Source organism: Delphinapterus leucas, chromosome 3 (assembly GCF_059928025.1).
Source record: "Delphinapterus leucas isolate spDelLeu-1000000601 "Yukka" chromosome 3, BTC_Dleu_Yukka2, whole genome shotgun sequence".
Lineage (NCBI taxonomy): Eukaryota > Metazoa > Chordata > Mammalia > Artiodactyla > Monodontidae > Delphinapterus > Delphinapterus leucas.
The window spans coordinates 19,824,027-19,851,808 of record NC_143131.1 but is presented as its reverse complement, the minus strand read 5'-3'; positions in this window follow the sequence as shown (position 1 = coordinate 19,851,808).

Genomic DNA, 27,782 nt, shown 5'->3' with positions numbered 1-27,782 from the left:
ATGGGGACACTGAAAATGACATGCCAGGCTGTGTGGTTCTATTTACAAATTTTCTTTTTTTCCTACCACTTTATTGAGCAACATTTCAGTTGATCATTATTTTCCGGCAATTTCCATTGAAGTAACACAAATTTTATGTTGATTTTTTAAACAATTTGTTCCAGATTTAGCCATAAGCAGCTATTTATTGTTTTTGGTTATTTTGTATTTTCCAATTACTCTGTGAATATAGGATGGAAAACTAAAAGTTTTACTTATTTTCTTTTGGCTTTTTCTCCAGCAATATTGTAAATTGAGACTTCTAAATTGTCTTTCTGTGTCGACTTCTCTCAGTATGACAATCTCTAGGTACATCCATGTTGCTGCAAATGGCATTATTTTGTTCTTTGTTTACAGCTGAGTAATATTCCATTGTATATATGTACCAAACCTTCTTTATCCATTCCTCTGTTGATGGACATTTAGGTTGCTTCCATGTCCTGGCTATTGTAAGTAGTGCTGCAATGAACATTGGGGTGAATGTATCCTTTCGGATTATGGTTTTCTCTGGGTATAGGCCCAGGAGTAGGATTGATGGGTCATATGGTAGTTTTATTGATATTTTTAGTTTTTTAAGGAACCTCCATAGTGACTGTATCAATTTATATTCCCACAAACAGTGTAGGAGGTACAGTATCACTTTTCTAAAGTGTCTGGGAAGCCTGGAGTGTCAGCAAGCTTAGCCATCTGTCAGTCATTCAGTAATAGTTACTTTTGTCTCATACATTTTCAGTCATTTCTCAATCTTAGGGAGTTTATATTTTCTTGATTTCAAAATGACGGCTAAATTATGTTTGTTTACACATCAGTTAGATTGTGGATTACCTTGAACTGCACTCAGTGCTTCCACCGAGTTCAGTCTTTAAAGGTTATTATGGCAACCTGATGTTTTATAGGGGAATGGAAGCAAAAGAGGTGGAGTTCCCATAGTCTGCTGAGAATTGTTATAAGCTGTATTGCATCATATTCATGCGACAGCTTCTGAAATTGTCTATGTGTATGGAAAAGAGTGTGCCATCTCTTAGATATTTTAGCTGGGGAAAACATGTTGCTTGCCACATTTTAATTGCCCAAGCTGTGAAGATAACAATCTATATTTGGAAAAGAGCTGGTATTAAACATATTGGTTGTTTATAGGAAAGATTCATGTATTATAATTTTTCAAGATCACACACACACACACACACACATTCTTACAGTCCTTTGGTGACTCTCAAATCTTTATTCATTTAAGTACATATGATTGGCTATCATTCCAGCTGACAGGGCAGAGAGCTTGCCTCATTTATGACCAGAGTTCATCTCTTAAACCTGAAACTAAGTGGAGCCATGAAAGCCCATCTGCCTTCCCTAAAGGTAGCCGGTAGATCCCAAGGGAAGGGGGTTGTTTAGTCTGGTTCATTCTTTTCCTGGAACCCGGGGTGCAGCCAAGAGGCACACATTGCTGAATGGACGTGAGGTTTGAGGGGCCCTGTCCAGTGCTGTAGTGGGTGCACCTATGCTCTGTTTGCTCCGGTGCATGGGGTGCTCTTAATATCTTTACCATCATGCACAATCTGTTGAAGGAAATGATGGGTACTTATACCTGCCCACTTGGCAGGACTTGAGCCTTTCTGGATGGTAGGATTGGGCTCCCTTTCCTCAGTGGCTGCAGGTGGAGAACAGAGACCCCCTGGGCTCTGACACACTTCAAATGGCAAGAGGTGGTCTGTTGTCAGCAGCTCAGCTGGCCCCTGAGGAAAGAAAGAAAGAGCAGCAACGTGGCTAAAAGAGTGATACAGTTTCCCAAGATGTCACCTTTGTAGCTTAGAGAAAATACCCTGCTGCTCTAATAGACTGAAGTTTGTTTCTGGAACAGTAGGTTTTTTAATGGAAGGATGAGTCCTCTGTGTGCACTCTGCCTAAAAGGCTCCATGCATTAATAAAATACATGGATTCAGAGCCTTAATTTCTGCTCTCTACTCAGCGCTAGCACAAGCCTACTCATTTCTGGCTTCTTATTTTCTTCCCTCATGGAACCGTAATGCCCTTCCTTGCTACATTTTTCATTTGGACCACAAACGTTAACCCCATTAGTATCCCTGCAGAAGGGATGTGTGAGGGGCAGGGCGTCGAGGGTGGATGGTGGAGGGAGGTATATTCTATGTCTCTCAGAAAGTCCTTGGAAGCTTCATACAAATTGATCTCGTTTGCTCTGTTCTCTTACCTAAACTGTCTTCCAGCCTCCCCTTTTATAAAAAATAAAGCTAAATGGCTTAAAAAGTCAACTAATTAGTAGTAGAATAGCAGGTTAAAAAGTAATAGTTGTCTGAAAACCAGTCCTTTTTCAGTTTATTTAGTATACAGATTCAATTTACTTCACATTTTAATTAACTTGAGCAAATATTATCAACCACCTATGCTCTATGCAGTCGTTCTTATGTATGGGAGCTTTTGGGGGGATTAGAAACAGTCAAAGTCATCCAGAAAGAGATTTACGCAGATAATATTAGATTTCTTTATATGTTCTACAGAGATAAAGATAATAAATCAAATAACTCTATCTTGGTTTCAAAGCTTGGTCAGAAAAACCTTTTGGAAGTTTCAAATGCATTTTAAATTCAAAAAAGAAGCAATGCTCTTATATGATTTGGATAAAAATTATGAACAGATTTACCAGAGTAAGAAAAGTCAGGTTACCCTTTTTTCAAATTGTGTTTAGTTTGGTGTGTGTGTGTGTGTGTGTGTTTTACTGTATTTCTACACTGATTAAACACCCATTGCAGTTTTCTCTTTTTCTCTTCAGTCCTTCCTTCCTCCCTTCCTTTGAAGTTTTGATTTGATCCAGCCCCACACTCTTGCCTTGTTTTGAAATGATTAATAAGGTACTTTTAACAGGAAGGATTAAGTAAATCCAGAACTGCACCAGAGAATATCGATTTACTCGAAGAAAACATTTACTGTTCCACACAGAGGTAAACTCAGCTACTTTGGCCTCATCCAAACATAGATGACTTAGCTCAGGAATTTTGAGTCTGTGATGGATGCAATGTTAATACTTCTTGTTGGATTTTCCAAAAATAGGGTTGGGCCTGAAAACTCCATATTTGTAAATTGATTTTGTTTCAGATGTAAAAGGGATTGGAACATAGTGTCAAACACCTGAGGGTGTATTTTTTGCAACACTTGGTCTTTTCCTAGTTCATTATCTCAAATGTTATACTAACCCACTAAAATCTATGAGATCCTATTCTTAATATAGAACTATACATTGCGATTATGATATATGCATGCAATTATGATATTTAGAAATATGCACTTCAGTTATGATATATGTAAGTTACTTACATACACCATATGGTGGGTCATTCTTTTGGGAAGGTGTTTTGGGTATATTGACATATTAACTTTTGGACTAAATGTCATCACTGATTGGAATTCTATTCTACATTCTATGAAGACATAATATTTATCTAATTTGGGTAACACTGACAACAGATATGACAATTGTAAAAAGTTAGACTTTTTTTCTCTCTTTCAACTTGTTTTTTTTATTTTGTTATATTGCTTTAATATAAAACTATATTAATTTTTTAAATTTACTATTTTTCCTTTTTCTTTTTTCTAAATAACGCTATTTACTTTTACTTTATAAGCTATACCTGAGAGTGTCCTTGTATTTTTGATACAGTCTTCTAAAATAATCTTGATTCAGCTACTCTACTTTTCAAATATATAGGAGATCACAAAGAGTCTTGTACTTTATGTACATCACTATTGCAAAATCCACGTATCTTGAGTAACTCTGTAATTGTGCTTTAATGGGGGTGGAACACGTCTTATTTATTAACATGCAAATTCAAATAAATATAAAACTCATAATAATCTTTTATCATTCTCCACTGAGTTTGAAGTCCAGTGTACATTAGAAGAGTGAGAGCACATGAGAAATACACCAGTTGAAATCCTTCCTTAACCAAATAATTATCTGAAAGTAAGAACGCAGGTCTTTTTACTCTTCTTATTTGCCATTAACTATGATACCAAATCATTGAAAGAATTGTATTGACTTTACACATTTATTCAAGTTTGATTCATGAAAAGTTATTCTCATTTAAGTAGCCATTAATTAAATATTGGGTTGGCCAAAAAGTTCGTTTGGGTTTTTTCCATAAAATATTACAGACAAACTCTAAAGAACTTCTTGGCCAACCCAACATTTGTGGTAGATGCTGTGCTGGGTAATGTGCCTGAAATGGGGAGATTAGTGAGGGAAATAAATCTTAACCGTTAAAGTACAGTAGTTGCTTAAATACAAAGAAATACTCATAAGACACCTCCCCCGCACCCCAAACACACACAAAGTGTGAGTGCTTGCTATAATTTGGCAAAGCTAAAAGTAGGACATTATGACTGGAATTGATTAAGCATCAATCATTTATAAGCCCTTCCTATATTTCCTGAAACATAGAACGAAGCTTTGAGATTTATATTTTGTTGATCAGATATGGCTTGTATTATAAAAGGAAGTGCCTTAGGCTGTACCTGATACTTTACCGCATTCCATAAGCAATAAAAGTCAAACCTTGCCAGTTGGTAACTTATATGCTGAGAACAGCAGCTCCAGCCTCTGCCGCAAGCACAAAAATGGTTTTAGGTAAAGGCAGTTGTTCTTCATCATCTACACAGAGAAACAGTAGTATTACTTTTATGGATATGGTAACTTCTCACATCAGAGAGGAAAAACAAAACGGGAAAAAAAATCATGTATATTTAGTGATGTCTAGAGTGCCAAAGAGCGGAAAAATATGTCTTCCTCATTTTGTTCAACATTCAAGACAGTGATGACATGTGTTATCAAGGCTTCACACATGTGAATACCTGGACGAGAAAAAGGTTTCTTTGGGTAAAATTTTTTGTTTCACGTGACTTCTGTAAGAGCAGCTTCAAGAGTCTAGCTTCACAGTATATTACTGGTAATATTTTTCTTTCTAAAGATAAACCCCAGAAAGGCGATGTTGGCCTGTCTGGTTACAGGCACAGCAATTACAGCTTTGTTAAAACCGCCTTTGACAGGGAGGGGAATGTGCTCGGAACCTGGCGGGCCTCCAGATCTGAACTGCAAAGAGTGGGAAACCAGACATCCCTCGCCCACTCTGTTATGCTCAATTATATTACTATTTAAAAAAAAAAATCCCTTACACATTTTGGGGCTCAGAAATTAAGACCTTTTTTAAAATTAAGTACTTTTATTATCTAATACTATTTTTTAAAAACGTGTCATTTTTCTTTTTTTAATTGAAAACTGTTTGAGATAAAATATAAAAAATGTTATGTATGATGAGGCATGTTGATCTTCTATTTTCCTAGTTAAAAACATGAGTAGCGGGCTTCCTAGTTAAAAACATGAGTAGCGGGCTTCCCTGGTGGCGCAGTGGTTGAGAGTCCGCCTGCCGATGCAGGGGACACGGATTCGTGCCCCGATCCGGGAGGATCCCACATGCCGCGGAGCGGCTGGGCCCGGGAGCCATGGCCACTGAGCCTGCGCGTTCGGAGCCTGTGCTCCGCAACGGGAGAGGCCACAACAGTGAGAGGCCCGTGACCGCAAAAAAAAAAAAAAGTATGAGTAGCATTTTAAATATACTCCTTTTCCCATCAGATCAGAAATAGATGAGATACATAGATATAGATATAATCAGATATTCTTTTCTATTTTAAATACTTAGTACCTATTTAAGAATAAATTAATTCTCTAATATGTGCCTATTTGTATATGCAAGGATATGCATTGTGCCATTATCTATAATGGTGAAAGCAAGAAATAAACTAGATGACATTAATGATGGATTAGTTTTTTTAAAATAGTGAGATAACTCATTTGCTGAAATACTGCGTATTTATTAAAAGTATGTCATCAATAATATTTAAAAACTGAATGGTTCTCACTATTATTAAAATTTTAAATGTAGGTTTTAATGTATTATGAGTAGTATGTATCAATTTACTTAAATCTGTGGATAAATGACAATAAAACTTGGAAGTATTATCAGAAATAGTCCTAGATATTGGGATTATGACTGAATTTAATTTCTATAAAGATGTATTGCTTCTGTATTTAGAAAAAGCATTGTACATTATTTTCTAGACTGAAGTGACCTCTATCTTCTGGTGTTAGTGAAGTATGTTATCGATGAGCTAACATGTGAGGTGTTTGCAATTAACTAATAATTATCTCCTTAAACCTTGAAAACTAAGAAATCTCCATGTTTCTTTTAAAGAAATAGACATTTAATAATCAGAATTTATATTAAACAAAATTCTGGGAGAAAAAAGAAAGGAAAGCATATGTCCTCTCTTTCTCAGATCCTCTACACGACTAGGTTAACATCAATTTAGAAGTTAACCTTTGCATATATTGTAACCAAGTCTTTGCCTGTATATTACAGCCCCAAACTGGCTAATTAGCTCTCTTCTAAGACTCTCCTGAATGTATCTGTTTATCTTACACCCTCAGGCTTTTTGTGTAGACTGAGCGCTCAATTAATTGTCTCATTAATTAGTGCTCATGGAAAAAAGCTGAAAGATAACCTGGGGCTGAGAGAAGAAAGACTGGATTTGTGGCAGTTCCCGCTTATGCCATCTACTCCCAGCACGGGGCCAAGGGTAGCCTTATTCCATTACCTAATGGAGTTAATGCCGGTTCTCATTGAATTAATATAAAGGGCAGTCTCACACAACCTGGTACTGATTTTTCTACAACTCAAGAATTCATTTCTGGAGCCAGTAGTGACATTTAGCAGTATCGGAGGGACCAGGGGAAGCAGAACAAGGACATGGTGAAAAGCCATGTTATACAAGAAATAGTTGAAGAGTGTGGAGTGTTCAGCTGGAAGAAAAGAAGAAAGAATAAAGACGAACATGACAGCTGACTTCCAATATTTGAAGGTCATCATGCGAGCTATAGATCCTCTGTCTCCAGAGAGCAAAATGGGGACAACTTGGTAAAAATCACAGGAGGCAAGTTTTTTAATGTGTGAGGAAGACCTTTATAACCATCAGAAGTGTCTCCTGTTATCATTGATGATCATGCAGAGAAAGGGTAATGGTTTGTCAGCCATCTATTAATATCAGCACACTGTCTGCCTGCCATCTTTTTATTAATTTGCCATTTACTATCTTAAATGCTGGTGAGGTGGAGCCAGTGAATTGGCGATTAAAAAATTAGAGAGATAAAAGAATAGTTAATTTTGTGGTAATAATATTCTAGGTAGTTAGACGATTTCATTGTTGATAGCTAAATATTTTGTATTGTGATAGAAGAAACCCTTTTAACATTGTCTTCTCCAAATATTGAAAGCTATTTTGTCTGTTGATCAAAATAACATGAACAGTTTGATTGAGGGTCATGGTATACTCTCAAGAAACTTTTGTAAATGTGTGGATTAAGGACCTTGGGGAGATAATAACCCAGATTCTGAACCCATTCATTTTTATTTTCATTTTTTTCTTCATTAATACAACTCATACTATTCCTGAGCAATTCCCTTGTGTGTTTGGAGGAACACGTTCATTTCTACTTTCTGGTATTCACTTATATCACTTTCATCACTTGGACAGTTTTCTTCCAACACTCCTTTCCTCCAAACCCATTATTCAAATTCAAAGTTCAGTCACCTGTGCACCACAAACCTTTCCCAACTACTCTAAACATGTAGATCAATCTCATCAAACCATTTTTCATTTGATTGTCATAAACTTATGTTCTGTCTGGTCCACTGTTCTAATTGTTTTGTGTATCTTACAATTCGATTGCAAACTTCTTAAAGTCAGAGAATATAGCATGGATAAAATGGGGTACACATTTTGCTTATTTTTTTGGTACAAGTTCCTAAATCATCAAAAATTTAATAGGGATATACAAAAATATGGATTCTCAGAATCTCCAGTGATGGAGTAAAACAAAATCTGTATTTAAAACATAAATAAATAAACTACTCAGGTGATAGTAATGATCTGTCAAATTTGGGAAATAATTCAGATGAGATGGCATCACTTTCTCTTTTCATGCCTTCCACAGTCACCCCATCCCCAAATTCACACATCCATATGTATGTAAGCATCCACCTCCACACACATGCATGAACCATTGAGGTTAGCCACATGGATGAAATAGGGATTTTGGTGAGAGTAGGGAATGCAAAGAAAACTTGATTGGTTGTGAGAAGTTTTGACCCTCCTGGTAATGGGACTAGAAGACAAAAAGATGCAATATTCAAACAAGGCTGTGTGGGAATCTGGGCATTAGAGAAGTATCTCCAAAGTCTCAGAAGAAAATGTGTAAAAGAGGGCTGGAGAGTTAGCCGTTAGCAGCGTCGCACACCTCTGGAAGGGGCCTGGCAACATCCTACCTCATTAAGGAGTGAAACTTTATGATGTTTCTCAAAATGTCTTCAAGATGAGAATCATAATGAGTGCTTGTTAAAAATAGATCTAACCAAGCACTTTCATATCATTGGTTTTAGAGTACTTGGAATGGCATCCTGTAATTGATTTCTTATTTTATAACTTAAGGAATATATATATGCACACACACACACACACACACACACACACACACACATATATATATGCATATATATGTATATAATTTTCAACAAAAACTCATTGATCACTGTATTCCAGGCACTGTTCTAGATACAAGAGATACATACGACTGTGAACAAAACAGACAAAATGTCTGCTTGGAGGGATTTGTATCTTACTGAACCTGTTTAAGTACATTTTAAATTGTAACATAAAATGCATATCTTATCTGGTAAAGTAAGTTTAAAACACTGATCTAAAGCCATTACCCTTTGTTTAGACTGTTCAGATTTGTAGTTGTGGTTACCTTACTTAAAGGAACCAGGGCTATAGGGGTAAGAGGCGTTTGATAAGGAGAAGGGCCTAAGATCCTTCTACACATAGGTGGAAGAAGATTCTACAATCTTCTTATATATAGATGGGGGCTGTTGGGCTACATGGTGCTTAGAAATGGTAAGCCGTGTCTATAACTTGAGTGTGGGCTTCAGAGTCAACCAGATCTGCAACCTTGTCACAGCTTACCAGTTATTTGATATATGAGCACTGAAAACTATCTTAGCCTCTCTCTTCCTTAGATTTCCATTTGAAGATAACTTCCGGAGATATGTATTTTTAATTATTAATATTTTTCAGACAAGAAAACAGAGCTTAGAGATGCTAAGACATTTGCCAAATTATAGATAGATAAATAGATTTCTTTAAAAGCCTATACATGCAAACAATATACATATACGGACATGAAACATTCTTGATTTCATCAATTACTTCACACCACTAATTATGCAAACCTAAATGTTATTTCAGTGGTATCAATGTTCATTGCTTAAGCTCTAAATAAGAGACACAGTTTAGAGTGGCGAAATCTTATCTGGTCTATCATAATGGAATTCCTTTCTCCTTCAGCTACATTTTCATAATACTAAATTTACTATATTTTTACATTATGGTTATTTATTTCTTCCATCTCTACCAAATAATCATAAACATCTTATTTAAATATTTTATCCACCGTACCATATAGAGTCTAAAAATAACACTCAAGTAAGGGGTCAACAAATGAGTAAGTGAAGGAGATTTAAAGAATCATCATCAGGGAATAATTCTAAAGTAGGGAGGTAAAGAACAATGGAAACATAATCAAAAGTCTTCTCAGATATTTTCAAATTTAGAAAAAAAAAGAATAAATTTAATCAATTCAAATAAATTTGCACAAGTCTGAAAATCCTAATAAGAACTTTCTATCTCTTTCCTTATCAGTTGATTACATAAATAGTGATATTAATAAAATACTGCTATTGTCATATCAAAACACATGTAGATAATAAGAACATTTCCATTGAACACTGGAGGAAACTACTGGCTCCATAACAGTGATGACCACAAGTACTGGCTCGCTGCTTCATGGGCAGAGGCAAGTCTGTACCAAACTTATAACACTTTCTCAGCCCACCATTAGTCCATGGTACATTGATCTGGCTCTGCCCTAAAGAAACATATTCTGACCATACACGCAGAGCTGTCAAAAGGATTTTATTTTTCCATCTTAAAAGATGAGCCCAAATCAAAGATCATCATACATTTTAGGAAAACTACAACATAAATCATTTAAAAGAGAAAAGAAAGATCTTGCCTATATGAAATATTTGGAGACACATTTAAGAAAAAAATGAGATATTTTCCAAGGAATAGAGCAGTGTCTAATTTTTTTAAATGTGAGGAAGGAATAAGGAAAATCATCAGTCAAGAGCATCTAAGGATAATAGGTCTAGAAAGAGAAGACTGAGAGAAGCTGAGACAATTATGAAAGAAATAGTATAAGAGGCATATAATCTATGGATATGAGCAGTAGGTTGAAATTATTCACCCAGTGGATACCCTGAATAATGAATGAAAAAAAGAGACGAAAATATCAGAATGCCAATGATTAAGAGAAAATTCCAAAATTTCAGAGGGGAAAAAGAAGCACACACACACACACACACACACACACACAAATCAAAATAAAAAGAGGAGAACAAGCAAATAATTAACTTTATGTTTATTATTAATTTATTTTTTTAACATCTTTATTGGGGTATAATTGCTTTACAATGGTTTGTTAGTTTCTGCTTTATAACAAAATGAATCAGTTATACATATACATATGTTCCCATATCTCTTCCCTTTTGTGTCTCCCTCCCTCCCATCCGCCCTATCCCACCCCTCTAGGTGGTCACAAAACACCGAGCTGATCTCCCCGTGCTATGCGGCTGCTTCCCACTAGCTATCTATTTTACGTGAGTCTGTCATACAGAGTGAAGTAAGTCAGAAAGAGAAAAACAAATACCGTATGCTAACACATATATATGGAATCTAAGAAAAAAAGAAAAAAAAAGTCATGAAGAACCTAGGGGTAAGATGGGAATAAAGACACAGACCTACTAGAGAATGGACTTGAGGATATGGGGAGGGGGAAGGGTAAGCTGTTACAAAGTGAGAGAGTGGCATGGACATATATACACTACCAAATAATTCACTTTAAATGGAGAATGAGAATGACATTAGTCTTCTCATGAGCAGCATAGAAACAGGATGAACCTTAGGAGTCAATGAAGTAATGGATTTTGTGTTATAAAGAAAGATGATTTCCAACCAAGAATGACCAATCCAGGTGATCAAATCTATTCCAAGGATAAATTCAAGGAAGTACATATACAAACAACATTCCCAATACATGTTTGGAAATCATACTAGGATCTCCTTCTTCAAAAATAAGGGACTAGGGCTTCACTGGCAGCCCAGTGGTTGAGAGTCTGCCTGCCAATGCAGGGGATACGGGTTCATGCCCCGGTCCAGGAAGATCCCACATGCTGCTGAACGGCTGGGCCCGTGAGCCATGGCCGCTGAGCCTGCACGTCCGGAGCCTGTGCTCTGCAACGGGAGAGGCCACAGCAGTGAGAGGCCCGCGTACTGCAAAAAGAAATAAATAAAAATAAGGGACTAAACCAAGAAAGAATTAAACATGACATTGACACATCTGAGGTATCCATCCAGCAAAGCAGTGTAGGAAATCAGGTGGATGGAAGGTTGGTGGGGAGAACTACTTGAGAAAATAAGAATTTAATAACATACTGATATTAATTAGTGTTTGGAATGTTTGTAATGCACTGATGATATAGTAAAGAAAATAGAGTGTAAAGAAGAAATGTAATTAAAACTCTATAAAAACCAAAAACATTTATATAAAACAAATGTAACAAATGAACTAGGTATTGTTGCTTTTAGCCATATGAATTTATTCCTTGATAAACTAAAATATATTTGTAATTTATACATATAAATCAACACACGGGACTTGTATTGAGATGCAACTCCAATTCAGAATGGTGAAATATGAAATTATATTATCCAGGCCATGCGTTCAAGTTTGCTACCAGCAATAGTGTTTGAACACATATTGGGGAGCTTGCACAAATCTTTTCTTAAAAGAGTGAACCATTTTGAAGCTAAAAATTATGCTTCTAGCTACGCAACCCAATTCAATCTGCACATAACCATTTTGCTGTGACCTAACCAGTGATTCAGAGCAGTGGCTGAGGAATCAGACCAACTGAATCAGAAGCTAGTTCTAAAGTTGTTCAAACTTGGGCAAATGATGTAAGCCTCGTTGCCTTAGTTTCATCACCTGTAAAAAGTAGATGATAGTTTCTTTCTCACAGTATTGTTGTGAGGATTAAATGCACTAATATAAAGGAAGTGCTTAGAACAGAGCCTATTATAATAAGTTATTGCCTGATAGGGTAGTTGCAAAAATTAGGTGAATACTATATTTGAATAATGAAAACAGAATGTTGCCTAATATAGCACTATAAAAAGTTTAGCAATTCAGTATCGTAGTTTCAGTATAAATGAAAAGACATAGATACCTGCCAGAATGCAAAAGCAGTACAGCCAATCTGTTTCTGGTTCAAACGACTTGGGTTTTCCTGATTAAAAATTTAATTGAAAACATTGATAAAATAATAATGATAATACACCTTTTTGATAATTTCCACAATTGTTCCACGTGATCTTTGTATGTGTCTGTGTGAGTGTGTAGCAATAAAGCAAATTACATCGATATCACAAACATCTTGACAAGAGTAAATTCAGACAAAGTATGATTTCCCGTAATGGGAGAATCAGCATGAGGCATCAGTGTCTAATTTATTAATTTATCACAAACAAAAAAATCCACTGAAAATAACTGGTGCTAAAAATGTAATGCTGAAGCCTAGGCATTGCTTCTTTTTTTTTTTTTTTTGCGGTACGCGGGCCTCTCACTGTTGTGGCCTCTCCCGTTGCGGAGCACAGGCTCCGGACGCGCAGGCTCAGTGGCCATGGCTCACGGGCTCAGCCGTTCCACGGCATGTGGGATCTTCCCGGACCGGGGCACGAACCCGTGTCCCCTGCATCGGCAGGCGGACTCTCAACCACTGCGCCACCAAGGAAGCCCTAGGCATTGCTTCTTAATTAAATATTGGCAATATTGTTTGCTCTAATCTTTAAAAAGTTCCTTTGTAATCTATTTTCAGCTTAAGACACCTATTATTTATCTTCAATTTTCAAATCAAAAAATCATGAAGTGTCAAAATGCCTGTAAAATCAGGGCTTATATACAAGATTAATTTCCACTTTTTCTGAATGTGAACATATGGGCTTCAAAGGTGCTAGACTTATAAATAGTAAGATTAAAAGAAAAAGATCCAGGCCTCAATGTACATATCTCCTATTTATTCTTAGGTGTGTGTAGCTACTTTGACAATTTCTTGTACACTTTCTAAGTATTCAGTTCGTTTGAAAGTTTTATTTTATATATATTTACAGGTCCATTAGTAATCATTTAATATCAGGCAGACTAAAACTTAAAAGTAATACTAAGTTTAACAAAACAATATTGACCACTTGAATTAACAAAGATGTAATATAACCCTTTTTCTTTTATTGTGGTGAGAGCACAACATACATGAAATCTGTCCTCTTCACAAAATTTTAAGTGGACAACATAGTATTATTAACTACAGGCAGAATGCTGTATAACAGATCTCTAGAACTTGTTCATCTTGTAGAACTGAAACTTTATAATCATTGAACAGCAGTATCCCTTTCTCCGCTCCCTCAGCCCCTGGCAACCAACAGCCTGCTCTGTTTCTATAATTTAACTATTTTAATACTTTATGTAAGTGGAATCATGCAGTGTTTGTCCTACGACTGGCTTATTTCACTTAGCATAATGTCCTCCAGGTTCTTCTGTGATGTTGCATATGGAAAGGTTTTCTTCTTTTTTAAGTCTGAATAATATTCCATTGTACCTATATACCACATGTTTTTCACCCATTAATCTGTCAATGGACATTTAGGTTGTTTCTATATCTTATCTACTGTGAATAATGCTACAGTGAACATGGAAGTGTGGATATCATTTTGAGAACCTGATTTCAATTCTTTTGGATGTATACCCAGAAGTGGCATTGCTCTATCATACGGTAGTTCTATTTTTAATTTTTTGAGAAATTTCCGTTCTGTTTTCCATAGCATCATTTTACATTCCCATCGTTGTACATCCCCATTAACAATGAACAAGGGACAGGAATTCCAATTTCTCCACATCCTAACCTACATGCCCTTAAAAAAAAAATAATAGCCATCATGATAGGTGTGAGGTGATATCTCATTGTGGTTCCAGTTCGCATTTCCAAGTTGATAAATGGTATTGAGCATCTTTTCATATAACTGTTGGACATTTGTATGTATTCTTTGGAGAAATGTCTATAAGTCCTTTGCCCATTTTTAAATCAAATTGCCTGTAGGTTTTCTTGCTATCAGTTTGTAGGGTTCCTTATATATCCTGGAGATTAACCTCTTACCAGATATATGATTTGCAACTTTTTTCCTATTCTCTAGGTTGCCTTTTTACTCTGTTGACTGTTTGCTGTACAGAAGCTTTTTTGTTTGATATAGTTTTATTTGTCTACTTTTCCTTTCATTGCTTGTGCTTGTGGAGTCATATCCAAAAAATCTCTGCCTAAACCAATGTCATGAAGATTTTCCCTTATGTTTTCACTACAGTTTCGGTTCTTACACTTAAGTGTTTAATCCATTGTGAGTTGATTTTTGTGTATGGAATAAGACAAGGGTCTGATTTTACTTTTTGCATGTGGATATCTGGTTTCCCCAATACCATTTGTTAAAGAGATTATCCTTTCCCATTGTGTATTCTTTGATCCCTTGTCAAAGACCAGCTGACCTTATAAGCATGGATTTATTTCTGAGCTTTCTATACATTTTCAGTGGCCTATATTTTTATCTTGGGATGAAAGAATGGATTAACATACATAAATTAATTAATGTGGTACACCACATTAACAGAATGAAGGATAAAAATTGCATAATCATCTCAATAGATGGAAAAAAAGCATTTGACAAAATTCAACACCCTTTAATGATGAAAACTCAACAAACTGTATATAGAAGAAATTTACCTTAATATAAAAAAGACCATATTTGAAAAGGTCGTAACTAACATCCTACTCAATGGTGAAAAACTGAAAGCTTTTTAAGATCAGGAAGAAGCCAAGGATGCCCGCTTTTGAAAAGTTCTTTCAACATAGTACTGGAAGTTCTAGGCTGAGCAAATAAGCAAAAAAAAAAAAAAAAAAAGAGAGAGAGAGAGAGAAAGAAAGAAAGAAAGAAAGAAAGAAAGAAAGAAAGAAAGAAAAGGTCTCTAACACTGAAAGGAAAAAGTAATTTCTGTTTGCATATGGCATAATTTTATATGTAGAAAACCCTAAAGATGCTCCCCCAAACTATTACAATTAATGAATGAATTCAGTAAAATTGCAGAATACAAAACTATAAAATGAGTTTCATTTCTATCACTAACAACAAACTATCCAAAAAAGAAATTAAGAAAATAACCTCATTTACAATATCATCAACAAGAGTAAAATACTTAGTAATAAACTTAACAAGGGAGGTGAAAGACTTGTATCTTGAAAACTATAAAACATTGATGAAAGAAATTAAAGAATAAAAATTGGAAATACAATAATGATGTTTCCAATAATTGGAAAAACGTCTCGTGTTCATGGATTGTAAGACTTAATATTGTTCAAATGGCCACACTACCCAAAGTGTCTACAGATTCATTGTAATCTTTATCGAAATCCCAATAGCATTTTTTCACAGAAATAGAAAAAACAATTCTAAAATTCATATAGAACTACAAAAAAATCAGAATAGTCAAAATAATCTTGAGAAAGAAGAGCAAAGCAGGAGTCATCACACTTCATGATTTCAAAATATCTTAGAAAAGTATAAACATTAAAACAAGTAGTGTACTGCTAAAATCTCAATTCCAAAATAAAAAAGAAAAAAGTTATACCAAGTATAGCCAAACAAAATGGAACAGCTCAGTCACTTTACAAAGAGCTCCTGTGCTTCCTGGAAGTGATTCAGGGGAGTGGCTAAAGACAAAGTCTTTGTTGTCAACTGCCAGTTTTCCTAGCCTCACATTTTACCAAGAGTAATTCAGCATTTGTAAAAATGGAGGTGATTATAGGAGATAGGATTGTTTCAAGCATTAAATGGAATAATGCATATAAAATCTTTTGGTCAATATTTGATACACTGTGGTAGTTCAATATATATTAGTTGTTGTACTCTAACTTTTTTTTAGGAAAGAAGAGGGAGGTAGAGATGAGTATAATTTTCTGAGTCCACAAAAGAAATCATAAACTTAAGTTCTTTGAATACTATCTTTTAAGATCAGAGTTTTCTTTTGGTTTTGCTTTTTTTTATTCTTATATTCTCAGTGCACAGTGTAGTATTAGCTGCCACAACAATGATCACTTAATTGATGGCCCTATAAATGAAAAGCTAATGAAATTTCTTCCCAGAGTATATCTGAAGAGGTGCCCTGGTATTTAGCCTTAATCACTATATTATTGGGTTGGGGTTCTTGGGTTCCTGTACTCTGGACATTATGGAAGACTCAAGGCATCACATCATTGCAACATCTCACCCTTCAGACTAAGAGATGGAAGCCATAAGATGCTGAATCTTTCTCTTTCAGATGGAAAATCCTAAAAATGGGGTTTAGTAGGACCCTGCATTCTAATATTTGGACTCACAGGAAGTGGATGCCTGTGGATCAGAAAATATCAGGACAAAAGAGAAAAAATAAGACAAAAAGCAACATATGTAGAGCAACCTAACTGGAGAATGATCCTAATCAACAGACGAGCCCTAGCTTTGTTCCCCAAAGTCACAGACTAAAAGAAAGCCACACTCCTGGGCCTGACTCCAGTGGAAGGAAACTGTGAGAATCTACAGACAAGACAACAAGGGAGACCACAGCAGCAGGACATATAATTTTCTTGGACTCTTAACTTCTCAGCGGGGTAGATTTAGAGAATGGACCTAACTGCTATCCAAAACTTCAAAGACATGAAACCTTCTGCTGAATGTGGCCCTATGCTCAGTGCTCTAAAGATGTAAGAGGAGAACTTGGAACTGAATCTCAGCCCCAGCATGCATTAAGGACCCTGGTTTGCAAATGAACTTCCGTCCAGCTGCTAAATCTTTACAAACAAGGACATCAAACCCTTTCCTGAAAATTATCTTCTCACAGCTTCTTTTTTAATACCACAAACCCATAATTCATAATTGTACCCAGCAAAATTGCCCTTCACCAAGTTTTCAATCTACCTTTTAAATCAAATGAGTCGAATTCATGACTGTAATATTCTGAATATTCTTGTGCTTCTGGAGCATCATCTCCTGCTGTCTGCCCACTTTTCATTTGGTCTCTTTTCTGCCTCCTCAACTGGGTCATAAAATAAATTCATGAATAATCCCATCTAGCTATAACTCACTTTCTCTTAGGCTTTTAATCTCTTTTTGTCTTTTAATCTGCACTATATTTTATGGCTGGCTTACAACTTGAAAGCTTTTTAAAAAATACTGTATATGAAAACTCCATATAGTAATATATTCACCAAAATATGGGAAAGGAATAATTTTAGTAAGATGGAAAAAACTTCATGATAAATAATAGAATTATAAGTGAATTGAGATATAGCTTTTATTTGGAAATAATGGCATAGGTAATTTATGACATATTTTTTCATCAAGCATGTATTTTAAAGTAGCATCAAATTTTACCAATTTAAATAACAGGAATGTCTCCCTGTTAGCATATATTGTGCAGGTAATAAGTTCAATGTTCCATACAGTATGCATTAAAATTATAGTTTAGTGATATAATGTTTTTTACCTTTCCTTTTATGTGTTACTCTGAAAAGTTCAAAGGGGTTAATAAACAGATCACTGTCCTATACAGTCGTGATAATACATATGTTATTTTTCTTTATTGATGAGTTTTAAAACTCACATCCAACTTTTAAAGTTTTTTTCTAAATGAAAACATACATTACCATGAGAAAGATATCTACAACTTTTTCAAATTCAAATCATAGGTTCCATTCTCAGGAGAGAAACTTATATGAAGTGACAATTTGGTAAAAACTTAGGTGAAGTAAAATAAAGTTGATAAATTGATCAAAGTTTAATCTTACTAACTATCAATTTAATCAGGGTCTTTTGTCTAGAATTACTACATGCGTTTATATCCTGGAATCTAAAGACATCTATTCCAAATCTCCCATTTTATAGATGAATAAACTGAGACCAGATTATTTGTCTTTTCCATTGTCATTTGCACATCAGTTGAGAGAATTTGGGTTAGAAGACATATGAAACCTAGTAAAGTTTGAATTTTGTTTAGCTGCAGTACATTTCTACCCTGATGAGTTGGATTACAATGAACAAGTACAGATGACAATTGAACAACACAGGGGCTAGGGGCTTCTACCCTACATGCAGTTGAAAATCTGGGTCTAATTTATAGTTGGCTCTTCGTATCCATGGTTCCTCCTTATCCACAGTTCTACATCCCTGGGTTCAACCAGCCATGGATCATGTAGTAGTGTAATATTCACCATTGAAAAAATTTGCATATAAGTAGACCCAAGCAGTTCAAAGTTGTGTTGTTCAAGGGTCAACTGTACTGTATTGTAAGTGTTTAAGTCTTTTATTTCTTTAAAAATTGCTAAAACTAAACGTCAGCCTAAATCACTGCAACATTTAACCACAGCAACACAAAAGGAACAAAATCTAAATATTAAATCACAGTACTTACACACAAATAACACATCTTTCTCTATTAGCTAAGATTAGTTAATCAATAATGGCTAAAATTACTGCTACTTTATAGCTGAACATGCTTTCTATCAGTATACATGTTTATCTTTGAGCACTTTTAAATATTGCAGTCATGTGGCATCATCCTATCTTTTGAGTTTGTGAAATAATCAATAATCAAGATCACTGGATTCCAGGTAATGGGAACTGATAGAACTAGTTCTGGACTTTATTGTAATGAATCTTCCATAGATATGAACTCAGTACAGCCCTTGCTTTTACAAAAGTTTATTCTCTTCCTTAAAACTGGGAGTAGAATCATACACTCTTCGATAGATTTAGCAGGGCTTGATATGTCGAGATCACTAACATGCTAGTAATTGATTTCTTGTATTTTTTTGCCACTTTGTGTTCTAAAGTCACTTTTGATTTGAAGCTGCTCCTTTGATTTCTGTAACAGACAGCAAAACAGCATCACTGCCATAAAGGTTAAGACCAGGGGACATTGAGTTTTTGACCCAAGTCAAGAGATGTAATAAAGGCTTCACTGGAAAATTCTAACATGGGCTAATCAAAAATATTTTCTAAGCCAAAATCATTTATTTTTTATTAGCTTATTCAAGAGAAATTTATTAAGAACCTATTAGGCACCAAGCTCCATAGTAGGTACTGGAATTAAAAAAGAACAGTACGCAGTCTTCACTCTGTATGGCGTGCTTGCTGCCTAGTGGAAGCATGAGAGACGTGGCATGACACTCTGTGAGCATATGGAAATGAGTTTCTGGAAGAGGAGTTATTGAGGCCAATTTTTAATTTGGGCTGAAGTTCACCTGGGTGAAATGAGACCTTTCTGATATCCACAACCCAATGTATAAAGAGCAGGATATGAAGTAGCGCTATGTCTTAGGGAAATAATATTGTACTGAGGCAGCAAAAAGTAGACAGAAAGTTTCACAAGAGATAAACCTGGAAATGTAGGTAAAGGCAGATTCACAAAGGGCATTAGAAATAATGCTGAGGACAAAATCAAATTTGCATTTCTGAGAGATGAATGTGGCTTTAAGTACACAGGGTGAATGGTAGGTGGTTAAGAGAGGTAACGGGGAGATTATTAATATCTTAAAGTCATAATCCAGGTAAGAAACAGTAAAATTTTGATGAAAAGTAGTGACAGAATGAAGAGTACAAACACATTTTAGCAATGTTTAGTCAATAAAGGGGACTGGAATGGATGTAAACAGTAAGTGATTTAAAAAGAAGTTTAGAATGTAACCAAGAAATTGGATGTATCTTGGTCAAGTTAACTGGTAGTTTTGTTATTTAAGCAACTGGAAAATATAAATGATGGTTCAGTCACTAGCACCTAGAGGCAAATATGAGTGGTACTGTAGAGTTAGGCATATAGGATGAGAGACAAAACTTGGGGTGCATGAACCTTTAAAGGGCAGGGAGAGGAAAAGGGTGTGTAAAGAAGACTGAGAAATGGTGATCAAGGAAGAAAGAAGAGAGCCAAGAATGAATGATGCTGAGGAAGCCAACCACAGCTGGAAGCAACCTGAAGAAAGAGATTTGCATCAACCAATTTAAATGTCCTTAAAGAAGACAAGTAGACGTGAGGAGCCTCTTTCACTGGTGGTAGAAAAGATCAGTTAATCAGAAGCAGTACTGAAAAGCTGAAGGAAGGCAGTTGTGGGCCTAAAATGTGCTAATAGGCAGTACTAGGCTCAGGAGAAAGCAAGATTTCAACTAAGGGAAGGAGCCAGTGGAAGTATTCTGTGGAAGTGAAACAATGAATGAGTTTGTCTGTAGTACACCCAGTGGTAGACTGGATTGTGAGAAGTGGCTGGGAAGGAGCCAATAGTGGAAGAAACCAGAACAGGTGATTTACATATATTGTTTAATGTACACTTTGCAAACTCTTTATGGAACTCAAATATATTTCCAATTCTTGGTTGAGAGGCTCAGAGTTCTTACCCAAAAATGAATTGACAGAGCTTTAAGTTTTGTTGAACAGTGGATAAAACATATTTCCCGGAAGGGAGATTTGGAGAAACTGAGGAGTTGAGGTTTAGAATGGAAAAAAAAAACACAGATGGATATCAGACTATGAACGGTTTTGAAAGAGTTCAGACTATGTGTAGTGATTCATAACATACCACCGAAGGATTTGGACAGAGCCGTGATACGTTCAAAGCCCTGTAACCAAAAGACTAATCTGCAATAATGGAAAAGTTATTTTAAAAAAGAGGTAAGATTGGATTCTGTTTCAATTTGCAGAAAGAGTTACTGGAATTAGAAGGAAACAAGGAAATCGTAGCCCATCATCATAAAGCTGAAGAATTTTAACAACCATTTTGATGTGGGCGCCCTATGTGCCATTTACTATGCAAAGCAATTTACATGCATTAACTCATGAACGAGTTCTACGAGGACCTTACTACTTGTACTCCCATTTTTAATTTGAAACAACAGAGGCTTAGAGTGTTTAAGTGACTTGCCAGAATTTTGTTAATTCGGAAGTAATAGAAAGCCCCAATCCATCGCCAAGTATACAATCTCATACAAAAAGGGATGTATGGTCTCAAATCATCAAAATGCTTATAGGTTGAGCTTCAGGCAGGTTGGGTCAAGACTCCCCATCACCTTTCCTGGAATTCCCAAGTGTGTGTGGCCTCTTGTGTGTGTCTGTCTCCAGTCATGTTTCCCCCAAATGTTGAAATAACTACAGCCAGACATTTGTGCACCAGAGTGCAGAGAAAAAGAAAAAGAGAGCATTTCCTAGAAGGTCCTATCAAATATCTCCTCTGGTTTTATTGGCTTGAAATGGGTTATATTTACATTCCTGAACCAATCATTATTAGCCAGAAAAAAAGGTTCATGTTTGTTAGTTTAGACTTGAGCCAAATGCATCCATGGAAGTCAAGTTCCTTGTAAGGTATACTGAAGTGTGAGGGAGAGAGTGATATATGAATATGTATATGAACAGTTCCTACCATTAGATGGGATTAATTTTTTGTGGGGGATTACTACATTATCCACTACAATTACAGTACTATCCTTACAGAAGTGAAATAATTTGCAAAGGATCATTTATCTATTTAATCGCAGAACTGGTTCTAGGTTTCAATACTTCTGACTTCTGGTGTATACACACACGTACACACATATACGTATATACATACATACATACACAGTTTGCATTTTTCCTTTTACTAAAACTAGATAAAGTGATAAATGGTTAGGAAGATAGATAATACAGATAATAGAGTAGATACATACATACATATATGCATATATACGTAGATCTCTCTTACCCTTAACATGGCAGAATCATCCAATCAAATAAAAACAAATAATTTCAGGTATGTTAGGTGTGTTTTAAATAAATTCTAATTAACTGGTCCTTAGTACCTTGGCTAAATGCATTTGAATCAGAAGTAATTTCTTTATCCTTTAAGAATATAAAGCTACACAGCAAAAATACAAACCTTACTGAATTATAGCTGAGAGCCATTGAGTGAATGAATTCCAAGCTCATACATTTTTTCATGATTTCTATGGAATTTCCCAATGACAACTTCTGTGAAAATAATTTCTAAATTACATTAAGTACAAAGGAGACAACATTGTACCATCACTAGAAGTCAGAGTTCAGTTATGTGTTGCTGGGAGCAGACATTAGGGTTTGTATTGGTGTTCGTGGTATAGAATTCTTGGCACACAACAGAGAGATAAAGTGCTCATTAAAATGGATTCACTTATCCATCAAAGTACATTTGAATCACAAGGTGTAAATATGTATAATCTAAAATATTTAGGACTATCTGGGAAGAAAGTTTTATGACCTTAGAGTGCTTCTGGATCATTGGACTGAATAACAAATCACAAGTTGATGTCACAGCATTACATGTGCCAGGGGATACTCTGAGGCCAGGCTGAGCAGAGTCAGAGTTGGTGGCAGAGAAAACCAAATTGCCTGCTCTGATCCTAGAAGTACAGGTCAAGGGAGCATAACTTCTATCCTGGAGGATTTTTTTGGTATATGTCTTTTTTGATCCTTAAAATTTCTGATTACTTCAGGCAGGTTTAATAAGTATGCAAACTCTTCATTCTTGTGTCTCTAATAAAGTGACCCAATATCGTCAGAGTCCACTTGTTTACATTTTAATATATTTTAAACACACATCTCAAAATCACATTTTTCTAACATACAGGAGATAAAATCCAGATTAGTATTCAATATTCAAATAATATTCAAATATTAAGTTATGGGACTTAAAGACAGGAATCATACTAGTGTGTATGTTTGGGAGTTGTCACCCTCTGTGTGATGCAGGAGAACAAAAAGTGAGTATATATGTATTTATTTTATTTTACATATACTTAAATAGCACATATTGTGTGGGAAACTATTATAATTTCTTTATAAATATTAGCTGATTAAATACTTCTATAAAACGAGTACTCTGTTTTCTTTCTTTTTTTTGGTATGAGGAAACTAAAACAGAGATGTTAAGTAATTTGCTTGAGGTCTCACAGTTTGCTAGTGGTTGATCTAGGATTCAAACCTAGGTATTAAGGTTCCAGAGGCAAAGATGGTAAACACAATGGCAAGAAATGTAGCCTCTCCTAATCGAAGGAATCTCCTAGGGAAGGTGTGTAGGACTGGACTTCTCAATGTTGGCTACTCATCAGACTTAACTGCAGAGATTTTTAAGTGTTCCTGATACCTGGCCCACCCAAGAATAATTAAATTAGACTTTCTGATGAGGGCCTAGGAATTGGTATCCTTAATAATCCTTGTAAATGTCTTATATGCAGCCCTGGTTGAAGATAAAGAGGACAGAGGAGCCATTTACAACTTTACAAATATAGAGAGAATCAACAGAAGGAAGCTAAGAGACAAGTGTTCATAAGCAGTGCAGTGAAATCTAATGTAAAATTGATAAAGACCCAGTTCCCTTAAAGAGTAAGCTCACCAGCTGTGCATGTATGTTTAATTTTACTGTGTAAAGTCTACTATAATTATAGTTTCAATGTCTTATAGTAACCTAGGCCTGTAAAGTATGTCATATGTGTGCACACGCCCTCATTTGCTTCCCTCTATCTGACTCATTTCTGAAACCCTCTCTGCTTTACGGTTCTCTGCTGCTTAACGTCTTCTTTATGGGATAAAATGTACATTTATTTTCCAATCTTATTTGGAAAGAAAGTGCATTATATTTATAATTCTATACCTTTTTAACTCTGTATTATTTCTTGATTATAATGCAGTGTATACATAAGGCAGAAGCAAAGAGAAAATATGTCGCATTATATTTTTATTTCTTTTCCTGTTTATGCATCAATCCTGAGAAGGGTTAACATTATTCAGCAAATAAATGTATATTGACTTTCATCAGATTTGTGTTCCAACTTGTGGCTAAATCTTGCTTATGTGATTTTTTAAATGTAATGTCACTCATTTTGGGTTCTGCTTTCTTAAATGAGAACAGAGATGTGCATTACAAATTCAAGACAAGTTAAGCTCTCAATTTAGTGTTAAAAAAACTCTAAAGGCCATAACTAGGTTCCAGGTTGCCCATTTCAAGTATTGTGTATTGCATTTGTGTCTTTTGTGTGTATTTAGGAGTATTACAAGGATTCACCAATAAACATTTATTTGGGATGTAATTCATGACAGACATTAGATGTACAAAGAATGAATACGGAAGGGCTTCTGATGTAAAAGACTCTGTATTCCATGAGAAGAACAAATGATGCGTAGAGTTTAAAAAATCAAAATGTACTAAGGCTATTGGGAGTACACAGGAGTGCGCAAACTATCTGTGCTTGGGAGCAGAAAAGCAAAGGACTCACAGAGGTGACAGTAGAGCTGGGACATCAGGAGTGAGTCGGATTTCTCCAGATGGTGGAAGTCAACGTCCTTCAGGCAGCAGGATCACCTGGGCAAGAGCACAGAGGCGTGAAAGAGCCTCAAATAAACAGTAAATAAGTATGTACAGTGACTGCATGGGGTCCCTGGTAACACAGTTGGAAATTAATCTGGGAGGGATATCGAAACCCATTCATGTCATGCTAGTCATAGCATGTCAGTGAGTTTAGATAATGTTCTTTCATTAGGAATAAAAATCCATTCGAAGTTTTTTTTTTCTTTTTTAATTCTAACTTTTTTTTGAATGAATGAGAGTAACTTAATCAATCTCATGTTATAGGACAATTACTCTGATGCTCCTGTGTAAAAGGAGCTGGAAGAGGAAGAAATTAGAATGCTCTGGAGTCTTGCAGTTGTGAGAGCGAAGATTCAAACCAGTTGAGACAGCGGCAGGGCAAAGACAAAAAGCATATTCAATTTATAGAATGTCCTTATACATCTGAGAAATTTTAAAAAATGAAGAGGTCATAAATTCAACAGAATCCAATTATGTTTTCAGTGTATTTCTAGTAAATTGGTTTATTTAATACCTTAAATGCAAAAAAATATGTAGAATATAAACCTGTCATGCTGGAAGTGGTGTTTGACAGAAAATAATTAAGTAGCATATTATTTTTTATTGTATGTTGAGAATAGTACCTGGTGCATGGTGTGGACCACTGAACATTTCTTGACTGAAGGAAGAATGAGTGAATCAACAGATCTATGCCTACTTTAGCTGAAATCATGAGATAGTTGGTCTCAGTTCTATTACCACCTGTCTACTATTTTGTATGAGAATGACTTTCAGTATCAATAAGAATGATTTTAACATCATTGGGCTTCTATTCTTTCATTGTGAAATGCAGACATTGTGTCATTATTTCTAAAATTCATCCCCATTGAGAATATTAATCTTAATGAAATCAAATAAAGTATATCACATCTTGCATGAGCAAACAGAAGTAGGCCATGTGTGGTTGCATTATGAAAGAAAGCTGGCTTACTTTCTCTAGGATCCAGAACCCACATCATGTGCATGGAATAGAACTTAGGGAGGAGAGATAATTAAAACTCTCTGAACTTTAACATTTAGAGTGGTTACATTGTCATCCTGGGTTTCAGTGATAGAATAAACTCCAGGATGATGGCTACAGAGAAGAAGACTACTCCAGTTTCTGTGGATTTCACTGACTGTATTATTTCCTTGTTTCATATCAAACATGCCCCAACCACAACCTCCCACTCCTACCTCTTGGGTATTTAGTGTTTAATAGTGTCAGGAACTGGTGTGCTACACAAGCACTACCAAGGTAGTCTTTGGAGATGTATGTGCTCCAGACAATTAGTTGCATCTTCTTAATGAAGGGAGTATGAAGTCTCTCTTTTGCATTAGTTTGGTGAAAGCTGTGGACCAGTAAACAAAACAAGCTGATATAATGCTGTTTAATTGTGTTCTTATAAACTCATATAGAGGTAGCTCAAAAACTCTTAAATAACTTACATCAGAAACTGCTTTTTCACTAAACCAGAGTTAATCGCCACTGTAACTCAGTGTATATAATTTTTTATATCATGGATATTACTATGGATGAAACAAGTGTCATTATTCTTGCTATCCTGTGATCCTTTTGAGTTGGACAAAAGTGTAATTGAATGATGCATATTTGCTGTTTCTATAACTTATGGGAATACTTCTTAATTCACTCCTTTAACATTTGAGCTTAAAAGTTATTAACATAAAGAATTTAATATACATTTGGAAAATATTTTTCTATATACTTAGCAAAAATGTATTCTGCATTGAGCATATGGTGACCATTAGATAAAAGTTTATTAGATTTGTTACTACATACTTTCTAGAAGATATAATACTTTTTCCTTCAAATATATCCTCAGAGTAAAACAACCCACTGCTTTTCAACTGCAATATTTATACCTAGAATTGGGCATTATTCAATATTTGTAGACTTTACCTGTATAACACGTGTGTGATGAAGTGATAATGAAGATCTAGGTAAGTGATTTTTCTGGGGAGAAAAATCATTACCTAGGAGAGAGGAGGGAAGAGGGGAATTGAGTCTTGCAACTGTTCATTCTTACATCATTAAGGAGGACATACTTTTGATGAATCCTTAATATAGGTCCCCAATGCCTACCAATGCTTATTTGTCCAATAATTATTAGAGATGCTGCAAATATTGCTGTTGACGATGATGAAAATGATGATGATGGATGATGTTGACTAATATCAGTTATCATTCTTCACAACTTAGAAATGTTTGCCTACTTTCGGGAATTCCCTGGTAGCTCAGTGGTTAAGGCTCTGAGTAGCCACTGCAGGGGACACAGTTTCAATCCTTGGTCAGGAAACTAATATCTCGCAAGCCGTGAGGCCAAAAAAAAAAAAGTTTCCCTACTTTCCTTCTAGTAGTGTCTTCTCCTGGGAAAGGCTGTTGTCATAAAACATATGCTTTATCTGTTGATATAACTAGGATTCACCAAAACACCTTAAGATAAAGCATTTGGCATTGAATGTCTACTGAAAGTTACGATTTCTTTCTTTTTCAGCATTCTAACACTTCAGGTAACAAAAAAGTAGAGGTGGAGAGATGGTTCATTCTCTTAGCTTTTAGAGCAAACCTTTAAGATTAAGTTTGTTCCTGGTTGGCACTGTCTTAAGAAAAAAGCCTGAGTGAGTAAATGGAGCAATCTTGCATTCCCCAAACTGACAGTTACATTGAATGCCTCCAAGAGATGAAGAGTGTTCTGTCCACTGTGCAACTTTGGATGCACATTTCACTCCCTTTATGCTCAGTGGGCATTTCCTTCCTTCATCAGCAGCATATTATTTTATTTATACTGAGTTTGATAATTTTGATTCTACTTTGTTCTCAATTCAGAATAGTAACAGTGAATGGACATAAAGAAGAGATACTCATTTAAAAATTTCTTAGAGGAAGATTTAACTATGACTATGAATATGTAAGACAAAACTGCTGAAAAAAATCTCCCATTGGGCTTCCCTGGTGGCGTAGTGGTTGAG